This window comes from Camelus bactrianus, chromosome 11 (genome assembly GCF_048773025.1).
Source record: "Camelus bactrianus isolate YW-2024 breed Bactrian camel chromosome 11, ASM4877302v1, whole genome shotgun sequence".
Classification (NCBI taxonomy): domain Eukaryota; kingdom Metazoa; phylum Chordata; class Mammalia; order Artiodactyla; family Camelidae; genus Camelus; species Camelus bactrianus.
The window spans coordinates 49,101,088-49,117,388 of record NC_133549.1 but is presented as its reverse complement, the minus strand read 5'-3'; the positions used below and the strand labels follow the sequence as shown (position 1 = coordinate 49,117,388).

The following is a 16,301-nucleotide window of genomic DNA, read 5'->3' as shown; positions in this document are numbered from 1 at the left end:
ATTAGGAAGATGTGATACCCCCCCCCCCGGAATATTACTCAGCTTTAGAAAAGAATGCAATACTGCCACTGGCAGTAGTGTGGACAGACCCAGAGAATATTATGCTTAGTGAAATGTCAGAAAGACTAATCTTATATGATATTAATTTTACATAGAATCTAAAAAATAATACAAATGAATACAAAGCAGAAATGGACTCACAGACATAGAAAACAAATTTGTGGTTACCAAAGGAAAGAGGGAAGGGGAGAGGGACAAATTAAGGGTATGAGATTAAACAGATATAAACTACAATATATAAAATCAATAAGCAACAACGATTTACTATATAGCCCAGGGAATTACACCCATTATCTTATAATAACCTACAATGGAATATAATCTACAAAAATACTGAATCACTGTGCTATATACCTGAAACTAACACAATATAGTAAATCAACTATACTTCAATTTTAAAAAAGAGTAAAAGCCATGTATTTGGGGGCTATAATGGAAAACAAACCCTATCATTCATACTGGTGCACCATTTTCATAATTTTCCAAAGATCATTATTCTCAGCCATTGCTGTCTGATATCCCAAGTTGTACATCCAGGTTTCCTGCTACCATTGTGTCCTGATGCTTATCAACTCTAACCCCATCAATGTGTATACTCTTGTTATAAACCTGCATTGCCTTTTTGACTAGGTCCTTAGAGGGGAGTAAACCTAGAATTAAGGTGACTGAGGTCTGGAGAAGTAATTTCCATGGAAATTGGATTAAGGGACCTTGCGTTTATAATTAATTCATTTATATGGCTTACTTCATTCAGATAGTGGGTATAGATCATGCTAAACAAGCAAATTCCAGATCTTCATTTTACCCAGAATTATGATTTTGCATTCAACAACTAATTCTCTTACTATTTTACTATTTGGATAGAAACCTACTGAGCTTAGGAGACCCCAAAGTAAAAGTGCCTCCAAAATTCCCCAAGCATTACAGTAAATATCCCATGACATCTCCTTGTTAACATGTCCATTCGTCCTAAATCCCCATCCTAGATGGGCAGTCAGAGGGTTTTCCTCCACGATAGTTTATTACCTCGTAAAAATCTTCATCCTAGCACTTAGGATATTATATGGTAATTGTTTGTTTTGTTTGTTTTTTTCTTAGTAGACTTTGAGCTCCTTGAAGGCCAGGAGTATGACTTATTCATCTTCCCATATCTAGGTCCTATGTCTCCCATAAAATAGACAATCAATGCATTAAATACATGTGGAATGAATGAGGAGATAACTAAGAATTTGACATTCTCCTTGTGAAAAAGGATAGGGTAGAATGTCCATTTACTGTTAAAATAACCTTATGTCTGGACTGGTAGTGATAAAACACAAGAAAGGAAAGCAATGATATTTTATAGTGCCCATTTAATGATATATAAGGCTGAAAGAAAAGTCGGAGTTTTTCCTCTCCATTGTGTAAGTCAATTTGATAAAGTGGATACTTTACATCTCTTTGACAGCTGGGGCATTTTTATGCATACGCAGTTCCAGCTCAATCTCCTCTGGTAACTTTTTTTTCAATAAAGTTGCAGCTAACTTCTGCAAAAAGCTGATACCGTTCTGCCACACAGAAATTGTACACTGTATCAGAGTCACTGTACCAAGTATCAGCCAACACACCCAAGCTTGTCTGGAGCAAGGAGCAGTCAGTACAGCAGATTTCATTTCAAAACCGCAGTGGAAATGAATAAGCTTTTACTTTCTCAGGCACTAGCTAAAACACTCTTTGAATGTATCATTACTAAGAACAAGTAGAGTCTGTTTTTTCCCTTCCTCTATCCGTATCTGTTTATTTCTATAACCTATGAAGCTCTAGTTACCACACATAATTTAGGGGGAAAATGTCTCATAGTGACAGAATCAAGGAACTCCTAGAAGTAGCCTGTAATTCATACAGTAAAACATACTGGGTTAAAATCTTATCTTTAGCTCTAGGACTTGGAGGGTGTAAGTGAGGCACTTCTCCGTTCTTAGAGGTCAGTTTGACAGCAAAACGTGTTAGGTGTAAATTAAGTGTCAGACAATATGCTGGGTTCCTGGTGGGTGTTGGAGATGGAAAGAGGAATGAGGTGAAGTGGCATTTCTTGAGGGGCTCACAGTCTGGAAGACAAGATGATAAATTATAAGGACACCCAGAGAGGACTTTGGGATCCTAGAGGAGGGACATAATTTCTTCCATATCTTCTTTTGCAGTTATATTCATTTTGGGATTTTATCACTTATAACTAGATTCCTGGCTATTATAGTCTTTCAGTTCTAGTAAAACTGGATCATTATTCCCCAGTCTCTGTGATCTGTAGTCTCTCTCCTGGGATCCATGGTTATACCTCTGATCTTTGGTCTCTGTCCTCCTCTTGGTTATGGGACAGTTATCAATACCTACTGTCAGAAGACAGCTGGCATTCCTGGGTTTTAAACTGGTCATTTGGCTTACCTGGTGACACACTCCTGGGTTTTTCACTCCAGGTTTCTTCTCTGTCTCTTCCTAACCCTCTCTAGTTGCCACTTTAAGAGACAGAGCAGATTAAGTCCAGTAGAATGGACATTTAATTAAGCAAGTCATTTCATGTTTATTCAGTGAGCATGTAGTCAGCACCTTCTGGTTGTCAGGCGCTGTGCTAGGAATTGGAGATTCAGAAATGCTCTCATATAACTGATAGTCAAACAGGGAAGGCTGACATGAAACCAGATAACTATACTGCACTGTCATCGATGCTAAATAGAGACTTTGAGGGAGCAGAGGACAGATTTGAAAAATTGAAAAATCCTCCACAGAAGGGGTGACATTTCAGCTGGATCTGAAGAGACCATTACTTCATCAAAGAATATAAAGAACAGCCTGTTTACAGGCATTGGCGTGGGAGAGAATGCAGCATGATTGGGAAATGATTTTGGTGTAGCTGTGGGAGGAGGAAAGAGGGTTCAAGGAATTGACAGGTTCTGCCTAAGGTCTAAGTGGCCTGTTCTCCTGCCCACATTTCCTGTGAGGTTTTGCCTCTCCTTAAGTGGAGGAGACTCTCCATTTCCTCTCTTCCTGCCAGAGATGAGATACCTAACTCACTACTCTCAAAATGCTAATTTCAACATGTTTTGGGGGAAAATGTTAACGGTTTTGTCTGTGACCACGGATGCTAAACTTTATTAGGTGGTATCCAACTGATCTGAAAGCATTAATACAATTCTCTAAAAGTGAAATTTGCCCAGCAATTTACATTTAAAGAGTAGTTAAAACACTGGGTGCATCTGATTCATAGTTTTACCATCGTACAAAGTGGAGCTCAGCAGCCCATATATGATGGCTGTGGTAACATACTTTACACCCATAAAATGATCTTGACAGCTTATAATCATCAAGGAGAGCTTTTGTGTTCTTAAACTGAAATACTTGTATGATGAGTAAGATGATGATTCTTACTATAAGCATTCACATTTGCGGAATTTCAATTTTTCAGTGATGAACAAACTGGGGAGAGATGGACTAAATCAGTGATTCTCAAGCTGGATGTCCATCAGAATCACATGTGGGACTTGTGAAAAATAAAGGGGGAAGGATCTGGAAGTCAAAATGTTAAAAAAAAAAAAAAAAAAAAAGTCCCACGGGTGGCTTTTGTGCACAATCAGGTTTGTAAGTTCCAGAGGCTGATGACTTCTTGTGGATACACCCAGTCATAAGACTTCAGCAATTTTCTGGGTGAATAAAAAAAGTTCACCTGAATCTTAAAAAAAAATACTAATGAATGTATATATTAAACAGAAATAGACTCACAGGTATAGAAAACAAACTTGCGGTTACCAAAGAGGAGGGGGAGGGAGGAACAAATTAGGGGTATGAGATTAACAGATACAAACTCCTATACATAAAATAGATAAGCAACAAGGGTTTATTGTATAGCACAGGGAATTATACCCAGTATCCTGTAGTAATAACCTGTAGTGAAAGTATACTCTGCAAAAATACCAGTCACTATGCTGTACACCTAAAGCTGCCACAATATTCTAAATCAACTATACTTCAATAAAAAACCTCACCTATTTAAGTGTAAATTGGTATAGCCACTATGGAAAACAGTATGGAGTTTCCTTAAAAAACTAAACCTATGATCTAGTAACCCCACTCCTGGGCATGTATCCAGAAAAGGCAAAAACTCTAATTTGAAAAGATACATGCACCCCAATGTTTATAGTAGCACTGTTTACAATAGCCAAGACATGGAAGCAACCTAAATGTCCATCAACAGAGGACTGGATAAAGAAGATATGGTATATGTATGTGTGTGTATATATAATGGATAAAGAAGATGTGGAATACTACTCAGCCATAAAAAGAAAGTAATACTGCCATTAGCAGCAACATGGATGGACCTAGAGATTATCATACTAAGTGAAGCAAGTTAGACAGAGAAAGACAAGTATTATATGATATCACTTATATATGGAATCTAAAAATAATACAAATGAATCTATACAGAAAACAGAAACAGATCCACAGACATAGAAAACAAACTTACGGTCACCAAAGAGGAAAGGTGAGGGGAGGAATAAATTAGGAGTTTGGGATTAAGAGATATGCAACACCCTACTGTATAGCACAGACAACTATATTCAATATTTTGTAATAACCTATAATGGAAAAGAATCCAAAAAAGAATACATTCATATATATGTATAACTGAATCACTTTGTGTATACCTGAAGCTAAGATAACCTTGTCAATCAACTATACTTCAATTTAAAACCCCCACCTATTCAAGACTGAATTGTATATAGATAATTTGTTAGAATTGAAGGTCCAAGTGTTTTTTGAAATGTTAAGAGATTGTTTTAAAAACTGTACTCTGAACTGTAACCGTTCTGCTGCAACATACAGCAATAGGTACGGACCGTGCACGAGTCAGTATTCCAGAGCGTGAGTCCAGAGTGCCCCTGTGCTGCTCTTACTCCTGTTAGCAATAAATACCTTTCTCACTTTCAGCCACTGACTGATAAATGTCTTCATGCAGGTAGGCAAGCCCGGCTAGGAGTGTGCTGTTACTTCTTTTGGTGAAAGCAGGTAACTTCAAGCTGTACAGCATCTATAAGAATTAGGGAAGAAAAGGTTAACTTTTGCTGTTGTGAATTCTCACTTTTTTTTTTTTTTTTTAAGTACTGGCTGAGTGTTACAGCATTTAACAGGAAATTACGAGGTTAACAGTAGAAAATCAAATTAAACATGAACTTTCAAATTGAAAAAAAAATGACATCTTTTCTTTCCCTTATGGCACTTCACGTGAATGTCTGCTGAAGGAAGGACCAAACTGCTGACGTTGGGTCAGTGCCCCACTCCATAGGGAGTTGGAATAGAGAAAGGAAAAAAGTGTTAGGGCATCTGGGCCAGAACCAGGTGAACTGAGACAGGGACATTTTTCCCCAAGGCACAGGGTGGCACTGGTATCGGAAAATAAAAGGTGCTTGGCAGAGAAAAACAACATAGGTCCACTACAATTGTACATTATATTACATTGTTATATATTTGTTTTCTCCACAATGAAAATTTCATCAGGGGTATAAAAAATAAGTTAGTTTCATTTAGCTTTATTTTTGAGCCATTTTTAGAGTGGAGCACAAAGGTGTGCATACAATAGCCACTTCACAAAAACCAGAAGAAAAGGAGAGAAGGTGGGTAGGCAGGCATGTTCCTGCATGATAAAAATTATGTTGATATGCTTTAAAGAGGAATATTGTTCCAAATGTATGCTAAATTAGATGCAAAAATAATTATAAAACAGTATGGTCTTGTCAGTCAAGTCCTAAAATTTGCATATGAGATGAAAACGAGTCATTGTTTTGGTTGCTGTCCCAATCAAGTGTACTGTTCATTTGTGTCAAAGCTGTTTTTATTGAAATAAGCAGAATCAGGCATCCCACTCTCACTCAGTAACAAACGCAGTGAGAAGTTACAAGCTGTGTATCATTCGAATAAACATTATCTCCTGGCACTGTTTCCCAAGGCCAGTGGTTTGTCCAGTCGTAACGATCTATGAACTTAATTGACGACCAAGCCATCACATAGATCCTAACTCGGGTTCACTCCTTGATTCTGCTCTATTTACTCTCACTTTGGTTCTTCAGTTTTTCTTTCTTCATGGTCTTTTCCCGTTCTGCACAGTAAAATCCATTCACAACTCCATTCTCCACCCTTCTCACCTTCTCAGTTTTCTCAAGACTTCACTACGATCATTACTTTCCTCTACTTCTCTTTTTCCTTTTTCTTCTCGCTTCTCTTTCCTTCAAAGTTACTTCCCTACTTCTTGTCAAATTGAATGTAGAGTTGGAGAAATCTGCTAAAAATAAAGTTTTAGGAAAAATGAAAAAAGTGTTGAGAGAGAGAAAATAAAACAAAAATAAGAAACGAAAGCCTTGCAGACAGTAGATTGCTCTGCTATAAAAATAGAGACTAATGCAGGATTTGCAGACAGAGATACATTAGATGGAAAGGGTCATGGTAACTAGCAATTTGCCGAGCTTTTAAGCTATCCTTTTGGACTTCTAAGACTCCTTTCTGAAGGCAAGTGAAGAATCCTCCAGGTGTCTAAAGGAATAAAAATGTCCTGCTTCCTCTTCCATGGCTTGGAAAGTAACTTTAATGTAAAGGTTCCTGAGGAGAGATGTGGGAGGAACAGGGGAAATCGGCTTTGACACAAGAAAAGAACTTGAAAATGGAAGAATTGAAAAGACAGGCACCGCAAAATTATTATTGCTTAAGTGTTACTTACGGACAAAATTTTCACTAAAGGCATAAAGTAAGGAGGTCGTGGTTTTGAAGACTCATCCATGAAAGGACAAACATTTAGGCAGCTCTGTTGGAGTTCATTCCATAATTTTGTGAGGTTCACTTTTATTTTTAATAATGGAAGCAAATATAAGTTGCCATCTAAATTTAGACTTGCTAACTGAGGACAATGATTTCGAGGCGTGGACATATAAACTCAAAGGGTTTTGGCAGCTCTGACTCATCTGGAGGCCTTTGTGCAAGGAAGGGAGGTTTTAGTAAGCCAGAGGAAATAAGGTTTAAGTTTGAATTTCAGCTGCAATGCACATTAGTCTTAGTGACTTGCACTAGTGGTGGTGTCTAACACCTGTGAAATGGGCAGGAGATAATGAGCAGTAGCAAATGTGTTTATTGATGAAGTGAGTTTCAAGAAGCAGTAAAGCTGTGTGTTGTGAGGGATTCTTACCTATCCAGCACAGGCACTGGTACTAGATGGGCTATTTCCAAAATCCCTTTCTTGTGGATTTCTGTGTGGACCGCATAATTGTGAGGCAATATGGCCTGCATGACTTCTGACTTAGGATGTATTGATACTTTCTTTCTAGACTAATAAGTGCTTAATTTTTTTGTGAAACTGCCATATGTATTTGAGAAAAATCTGTATTTTCTGCTGAATAGGTCTCCCTCTCAAACATTAGAGTCTCTCTTTTTTTCACTTTGATTTGTGTTAAAATCTTCCATAGTGGTTGTGGATTTGTCACATTTTCCTTGTATTTCTATCAGTTTTGGGTTTATATTTTGAAGCTATGTTGTTAGGTATATGCAGATTCATAACTGCTAACTTTGGGGTGGATCATACCTTATGATTAATAAGAAATGTTCTTTCTCTTTTTGAAGTTTTTTTTTTTTTGACCTCACAATTTATTTTGTCAGAAATTAACGTTGCTGTACTTGCCTTCCTTTTGGTGATGTTGATCTATAACATCATTGTCCCTTTTTTTATTTTCAAACTTTCTGTGTCATTGTTCTAGGTACGCCTTTTCCAGACAGCATAGAGGTAGATACCGTTTGTTTTATCAAATTGTTTGAGAATTTTGTCTTTCGATAGAAGATTTTTATTCAATCACATTTATTAATATTTCTTTTACACTTAAACTTAATCATCTAAAGTTTTTGTTACCTACTTACCATGGCTTCTTGTTTTTATTTCTCACTTTTCTGTTTTTTATTTGATTATTTTTTTCTCTGACCAATTATTCCCTTTAGTGATTTGGAAATCATATCTCCTATTCTATCCCTTCATTGATGATGATGATGATGAGTCTCCAACAAGTTTTATTTTTCTTTTTGTTAAAAATTACACCTAGTATTCAGCTACACTTTACATGCAAAAAAGCACACAAATAACATTTTTCACAAATTGAATGCCTATTTGTAACCAGAACCCAGGTCAAAACATGAAAAGTTAACAGCAACCCAGAAGCCTCTCTCCTGCTACCTTCCTCTCGTAGGGGAAACTACATTCTTATTCTAATGCCCTAGATTAGTTTTGCTTAAGAACTTTTTATAAATCCATAATACTCTTTTGTGTTTGGCTTCTTTTGCTTAACATACTGTTTGTGAGATTTATCCACGCAATTTCACGTAGAAATAGTTTATTCTCACTGCTGTGGCGCATACAGTAGAGCATATAGAGCATACGGCATTTCATTGTATGGCTCTACTGCAAGTTAGCTGTTCACTTTGCTGTGGACAGCTGGTGGTCACTTTGGGTTGTTTGTGCCATTGTAATAAAAGTGCTATGAACCTGCTTGTACCTGTCTTATGGTAAGACATTACACACCAGTTAAGACTGCAGGTGCCATTAGAGTCCCTGCACATTCAGCTTTCTTGGACTTGGAGTAGATTTCACACAACTGTTTTACTCCCAGTTTTCCAAAGTGATTCCACCATTTTACCCTTGTAGAAGTAGTCAGTGTTTGAGAGTTTCAGTTATCCCACATCCTTGCCAACACTTTATTTCCATCTTTTTCCATTTTAGTCATTCTGGTGAGGGATGTAATAATGTCATATTATAGTTTTAATTTGCATTGCCCTGGTGATTATGAATTTGAGTATTTTTTCAGGTTTATTGGCCATTTATCCTCTTGTGTGATGTCTTTGCTAAGTTTCCTATTGCCTTATCTGCCTTTTTGCTTATTGCTTTGTAGTAGTTCTTTCTATATTCCAGATACGAGTTACATATAGATATATGCATTGCAAATACATTCTTCCAGTTTTATGTCTTTTATGAACAGAATTACTTAATTTTAATGTAGCTCAATTTATACTCTTTTTTTTTTATGGCTAGTTCTTTCTGTGTTCAATTTATAAACTCTTTGCCTACACCAAAGACATGAAGAAGATACTTTAGCCTTATATTTAATGCACACAATTGATCATATTTTGGGAGGAATGTTAATAGTTACTAAGAACAAAAATATCTTTATTACTTTTTTTCTTTCTCTTCCTGGGCTCCTTCCATGTTGAGATTTCCTACCAACCCAGTGTTTTAATTGTTACTATTTTTTTCTTTTTCTTGTTTATTGAGATGCAACATACATATGCAGAGTAATTCTAAAGAATTCATCATGATGTATAAGAGTATTTTTCATCTGTCTATCTATCTCTGTATCTGTCTCCAGCTCTCATTTAACTACCTCCCCAGTCAAGATAGAGAACATTTCTAGTACTCCAGAATGCTGCTGTGTAGCTCGTTCCACTAAGACGTAAAGTGGCTGTGTATTACACATCAACACATAACTGATACAGCTCCTTCTCTCCATAACAGTTTGCCCCAAGAATGGGCACAGTTTTCTTCCTTAACATTTCAAAGCATAGTTATTAATCAGATAGGCTAGATTATGCTGAGTTAACAAGCAATCTAAAAATTTTAGCAGTTTAACCTAAAAACATTTCTTTCTTCTCATGCTACATGTTCTGTTCACCTTAGTCACTCAGAACCTAGGCTGATGGAGATTTAACTTCAATGTGAGCTTCCACGTTTTAAGGTTTTTCTTTTTATGGAGCACCCTACTTTAAGTACCAATTTCTGGTTAGGGTAGGGTAGGTTTAAGCTACAGTAAAAAACATCATCCAAATTTTAATGACCCAACATAGTAAATGCCTGTTTGTCATTCACATTACATATCCATCTCAAGTCGGCAGGTGTGTCCTGCTCATTGTAGCCTCTTAGGGACACAGTGATGGAGGCTCCATCTTGATGCATGGCTTTATAATCACCAAAGCAAGGAAGGAAGATGCAGTAAATCCTGTACTGACTCTTACAGTTTCTGCCAGAAAGTGGCATGTTACTTCTGCTCGGAATTCATTGGGAAAGCAAGTTCTACCTCTAACCTGAAAGGGAGAATAGAAGGGCGATTGTCACACCTTGTTGTCGGATAGGAAAATTTGCAAACAATTCCATTGCTGACCACACACAGCAAAGACCATTAAATGAATACATGCGAAGAGCACAAGCACAGAGCTGAGAGTGACTTATCCTGTCAGATTAAATGGTTACTTTAAGCAGTCACTGATCCTAAACCCAAACTAAGGAGTCTTAGCTCTCGACAGGATCGCATGTATTAGAGAGTTGTTTCTCCTTCCAGTGACGTATTTCCACACCTTTTAATCTCACAGTCCGAGGGTACCATCCTTTGGCCTCCAGAGTTTCATCTTTTCTCCCAGGATAAAGACGATTCATTTTCACCCCAGCCTTAATGATACTGGCATTGCCTGTTTCTCTTAAGATAAATCTCCCACAGCTGCACCATATGTGACCTGGTCTTCATGACCCAGATAAATACAATATTCAACAGACTAGTTCCTACTGGGTTGTTCCATCTGAATGTGGGAGATTTCTTCCTCTTTCACTCTCTTTTTTTTCCTACTCCATCCCACTCTTTCCTTGAATGAGGTCTTGGGTAAAAATACGAAAAAAAAAAAAAAAAAAGGTTGAAGATCTGTTTGCATAATAATACTTGAAGTTATGTTATTAGAGGTGGTCACATCAAGGTGTTGGGGTCTCGAAGCTGTTACAAACCCTAGAGTGGTAGAAGGGATGGCATTCTTTGCCTCTGTAAGGCAGTCATATTAATTTGCATGATTTTTGTCCCCTTTTGAAACACAGAGTTTCTCTGCTTCCTTGTTTCTCTAATTGCAATACTCCAGGATTTGCTTTTCCTTAGCCTCAAGTTTGGGGTATAGCTTTTGGCTCAAGTGCAAAGCTTCCCTGCTCCTTTGGAGTTCCCCAGGGGTCAGAAAACCTGCTTGCTCTCACGCGCTCTCTTACCCTCTAAAACACACACTCAACAACACAGTTTCCCAGGGAGATTTCTCTGATGGCCAAACTCTCTCAAAGAACTTCGACCTCTGACTGCTTGCCCTAGGTCCTCTCCACCCCTGAGATCTGGCTTTTGCCTAACGTAGAGTTAAAAAGTTCTGTTCTTGCCTTTAACTTTACAGCAGGTGTGTCCTAAAGGCTATTCCAGGATGTCCATTTTTGTTGCTGTTTTGGGTTGGAGATGGTGCAGAATGGGACTCGGGAAGAATAAGACATCAGCAACACACACTCATGTGCCATCTTCTCAAAATACCTGCTCACAGAAACGTGCTCTCCCCAGCGGAAGGGATAATTCTTGATGGGAGAATACATTTTTGTATATTCCTAGGCTTATTTCTGGCTTCTACAATATTCTTTACTTGCAGCTACATCATGTCTTCCTGCCCAGATTCTCTCCCTTTGGTGATAATATAAAAATAGTCATTTTAAGTGACATTTTTGAGCACTCACATACGCCAGATTCTGTGTTAAGCACTTTATGCATATTATTTCATCTACATCTCTTTACAGGCCCAGGAGTAGGTGGTGGTGTTTCAGTTTTACAGATTCCAATCCCAGGATTACCAAGGAATGAGAAGAAGAGTCTGATTTTGAATCTACGTCTTTCTTACTCAGTTCATATGCTCTGATGTTTATAGTTTTATGATTATCCTTCCTCTGTTCAGCTGTGGCTTACAACTGTTTATCTTTTCTAACTGAATAATAATATTGAATGATATTTAAGTGATCTGTATGTGCTAAACCTCACCTTTAAGAGAAAAAATAGAAAAAACAAACAAAAGGAAAAATAAACCAACAAATTTACCCAATATTAAATAGCAGTTTCATACTGTTGTTTTATCTGCCAGTCGTTCTTTTGAGGCTGTGACTGTTACACAGAGGGATGAATTCATTACCCCTTCTGCTTGTCTCAGTTTCCTGGCTAAGCATGTCTCTGTGCTGAATGTAGTTCAAACAGACCCTAACCTAAGTCACTGACTTCATCTAAGGCTCATCAAAGGAAACCCCAACAAGAAAAAACACAGGGAAGAAAACTGCTGTTAAAGAGTGGTGTGTATCAGTTTCCAGTATGGTACCCTCCGTAGGGATTTTTAAGGATAATTTTGACCAGGCTTATTCTTAGATTCTGCTGGTATCAGTTTCATCATGCAAGCCATGACCCTTTTACCATCACATATGCAATATCAGAGAAGGGACCTTAAAAGCCATTTGGAACAACAAAAACCTCAAAGTATAAAGTTATGGAAACTCTGGCAGGAAGAAGTTAAACAGTATATCCAACAAGACTAGAATGAGTTATGCCAGCCCCATCCTGTGGGTGGTGGGCAGTGATCAAGACTAGGACTTAATGCCTGACTTACAGACCCAGCTCTGACATTCCCATCTGTGTGTTCATGGGAAAGAGATTTCATGTTGTCCATTCACAGATACTGAATAAAATAAAACGTCCTCTTTTCTTTTTGTTGCTCATAAGTTAACTAATACATGTAAACCTGACTTCTAAGATACTAACACTATATAAATATAAGGAATTATATATAAAATATAAGGAATTATAATTGTTAGTATTTCATCTATACCAGGCTGCCTCTTTTTACCTTTGTTGTCTCTTCTGTCTAAATTCTTAAACAATCCAACTATCTGATGCTTCTCTATCGGTAATAAAGCCAATAGTTTTGTAGCTTTGACTCTCTTGCAGATGTTTTCCTAAACTGCACCGTGCTCATAGGGCATATGCTTGGGTTAAGAGTCCAAAAATGTTTAGACTGTGCAGGCAGGGATAGATATGTGAGCTTTTCTGTTACAAGGGAGAGAGAATTCTCTATTTGGATTCCTCACAGCTTTCTTCTTCATTTTCCCAATAATCTAACAACTTCTGTATCATAACAATGGTGTATAAATAGGCTTGTGAGGAAGGGCTAAAAAAGGGCTTGATTGTCTATTTATGGGTACATGAGCGTAAACAGTGTCCCACGTGGGAGAGGCAGTTGCTTATCTCCCCGCTCAGAGGTTTTTGTGCCCACTAAACGTGATGGTAGTGAAACTGAGATGGGATGAGTGAGACTAGCAGTGTCACACAGGGGTTAAAATTACAAGCTTTAGCTAAAAACATCCTGGGTGGAGTAAAAGCTCTGAGAATTACCAGCTTTGTGACTTTCAGCAAATTATTTAATCTTTCTGAGTCAGGTTTTCCTCATGTTAAAAATGGATACAGGGATGTGTCCATGCAGGTTCATGAGTTGTAACAAATGAACCACTGTGGTGGGAAAGCTGATAATGGGGGTGTCTGTGCATGCAAGGGGCTTATGGGAAATCTTTTTCTCTCAGTTTTGCTGTGAACCTCAGACTGTGTCAAAATAAGTCTTCAAATAATAATAAAAATGCGGATATACTGTTTTTACTAATCTTATTAGGGTTGCTGTGAGAATGATGTAATTATGGATATATGTGAAGAGATCATGATGTTTTTCAAACACAACTGCAAATTCTCTGACACACCTTCCATCCAGACCTGGAGTGTATACTCTTTCTCCTCAAACTTGAACAAGACTTTGTGACCACCTGGACAAACAGAATGCAGCAAAGGAACACAGCAGGGCTTTCGAATCTGAGATGTAAAAGACCACATAGTTTCTGCCTGTCTGCTCTTGGATTCTGAGAACTCCACCTGCCAGGTAAGAAGTCTCACTAATGCAAGTTCACTATTTGGAGAGATCCCAAAGAGAGAGAGAGAGACAGAGAGACAGAGAGGTGTCTGAACTCCAGTTGGTCCAATGCCCAACTTCCAAGTCTTCCAGCCCAGGTACCATATGAGTGAAGAAGTTTTCAAGATGATTCCAGCCAGAACCATCATCTGCCTGCAACTGTCTGAGAGACCCCAAGCATGAGCCTCCTAACTGAGCCCAGTCAACCCTCAGAAGTGTGAGAAATAATAATAATAAATAACTAGTGTTTAAGGCATCATTTTTGTTATACTAGGACAGAGCTTAACACAGAAGGTATTGTTCCCTGTACACTTAACTCATTTAATGCCCCCAGCTCTGTTATTCGTCCCATCTGACATGCTGGACCACTGATGTATAGAGAAGTTAAATGCATCAGGTAGGGTTTTTCTGTGTAACCAGTACTCCCCAAGTCTAGTCGTGTAAAATACCAATTCTGATCTGGGTCTGGCTGAACTGGTCTTAGATGGACCCATTCCTGCATCTGTAATTAGCTTTCGGCTCACTGGGGGCTGGCAGTCTACAATGGCCTCACGCACACTGTGACCACTGACTAGCTGTACCTGGGGATACTGGGGTGATGGAGCCGCATGATCTCTCATTACCCAGCAGGCTGGTCTGGGCTTGTGCACATGGTGGTGGCAGCTGTCCAGGAGAATAAGTGAAGCATTCAGGGGCTCCTGAGCCTAACTTTGGAACTAGTACAATGTCATTTCTGCCGTATTTTGTTCATTAGAGCAGGTCACAAGGCCAGTCCAGAGCCACGGGGTGAGGAAAGTAAGAATCTGCCCCTTGATGGCAAATCATGTTGCAAACGGTGAGGATACAAGGAGGGAGATTCTTGTGGTCATTTTGCAATAACAGGTCATAACATGTAACCTGCTCATTTTAAACAGGTTGCAAGTGACAGAGTCAGGATGTGAACCCAGGCAGCAGGGCTCCAAAAAACATAATTTTTACCACTACACCACACTGCCTCTGAGTATGGGGTAACTATTATTAGTTCTTGGTAAAAACCACTTTAAAAGAAAGGGGGTGGGGAGGGTTAAATTGGGAGCTCGAGATTCGTAGATACTAACCACTAAATATAAAATCGATAAACAACAGGGTCCTACTGTATAGCACAGGGAACAACATTCAATATCTTATAATGGCCTATCATGAAAAAGAATATGAGAAGGAATATATATGTATAAATGAATCATTTTGCTGTACATCAGAAATTAACACAACATTGTAAATGAACTATACTTCAATAATAAAAAGAAAAGTTAGATTGGCCTTATATGAAATCAGGATCCCAAGGCTTTCAGAGTGTGTTAGAGCAGATAGTTTGAATCTTTGCTTAACCACTTACCAGCTCTTTGTTTTGGGGTCCATTACTCAAACTCCTCGAATCTCAGTGTCCTCCTACGAAAAATGATAAGGGGCAGTCAGTCCTACTGTACCAAGACATATGCATTTCCTAAAATCACTGTGCTATGCAAAATCACTGTGCTATGCAAAATCACACAATAAAAACCACAAGCTTGGGGGAAGATAAAGTTAGAGGCATAACACTACATCATCAGTGACACCATAAAAAAAGAAGAGAATCCTTTAACAAAAAGGGCAGTGCAATTTTACATGACAAGCAGTTAAGAAATACACAAATGCTACGATAAATATGACCCTTTATCAGATAAAAGACCTGGAATTTGCTGTGGAACTGGGTGTCACAAGGGTGCAGCTTGTGGGTAATCTGAAATTGGAAGGACAGTTGTGCCACTGGATGTGGATAAGCCGACTCCTAACGTGGGGGACGGAGGCAGCTGGTATGTGTTTGCAGCACGTGCACGTATGCGCTCTGGGTATTCACAGCAGTTGGTTTCGTTGGTTTCAGCGGACTGGAGGTTTTGTTTTCGCCTAGAGGTTCCCGCAGAGCAAACTGTCTATAAGCAAACAAATTCGCATTGTATTCAAATTGTTCCTTAATATATCAGTCATTTTGGAACAAGTTAGTGTTTTCAAAACCATTTAGGCAGAACTGACTATGGAGTTAACATACGTCTAGCACTTACTACCACTCAATAAATATTTGCTCATTGCTATTAGAGATGAAGACTCATTGAATGTAAAAATAAAAAGAAAAAAAACACATAACCTATTCAATGGCATTAAGGTGTGTGAAGAGGGAATGTGTAGGTGTCCAGCAAGGAATCTAGAAGAAGGAAGGCCAGTGAGCAGGAACTGTCGGTTTGTTTCCAGCACTTGACAGAGAATCCAGGTGTCCTGCCTTCCTGGCAGGTAAACCTCAATTTGGAGATAGATGTGGCAGGCCTAACCACACCAGTTCTTAAGGTCATCCAACTTCCTCCTCCTGCTCCAAGTCTACGCTCACCCAGCAAACTTCAGATTAT

The 16,301-nt window shown here is 38.4% G+C and overlaps 1 long non-coding RNA gene across 12 annotated transcripts in view; it reads left to right on the top strand.

The window, feature by feature from the left end:
* The window catches only part of LOC105081842 (uncharacterized), a 150,093-nt gene that overhangs the window by 121,767 nt on the left and 12,025 nt on the right, over positions 1–16,301 (top strand). For all 12 annotated transcript variants that reach the window (XR_012510209.1, XR_012510206.1, XR_012510207.1 and 9 more), the window contains one exon: positions 13,594–13,854. This is a non-coding gene — a long non-coding RNA (uncharacterized LOC105081842). The remainder of the gene's footprint in view (positions 1–13,593; positions 13,855–16,301) is intronic.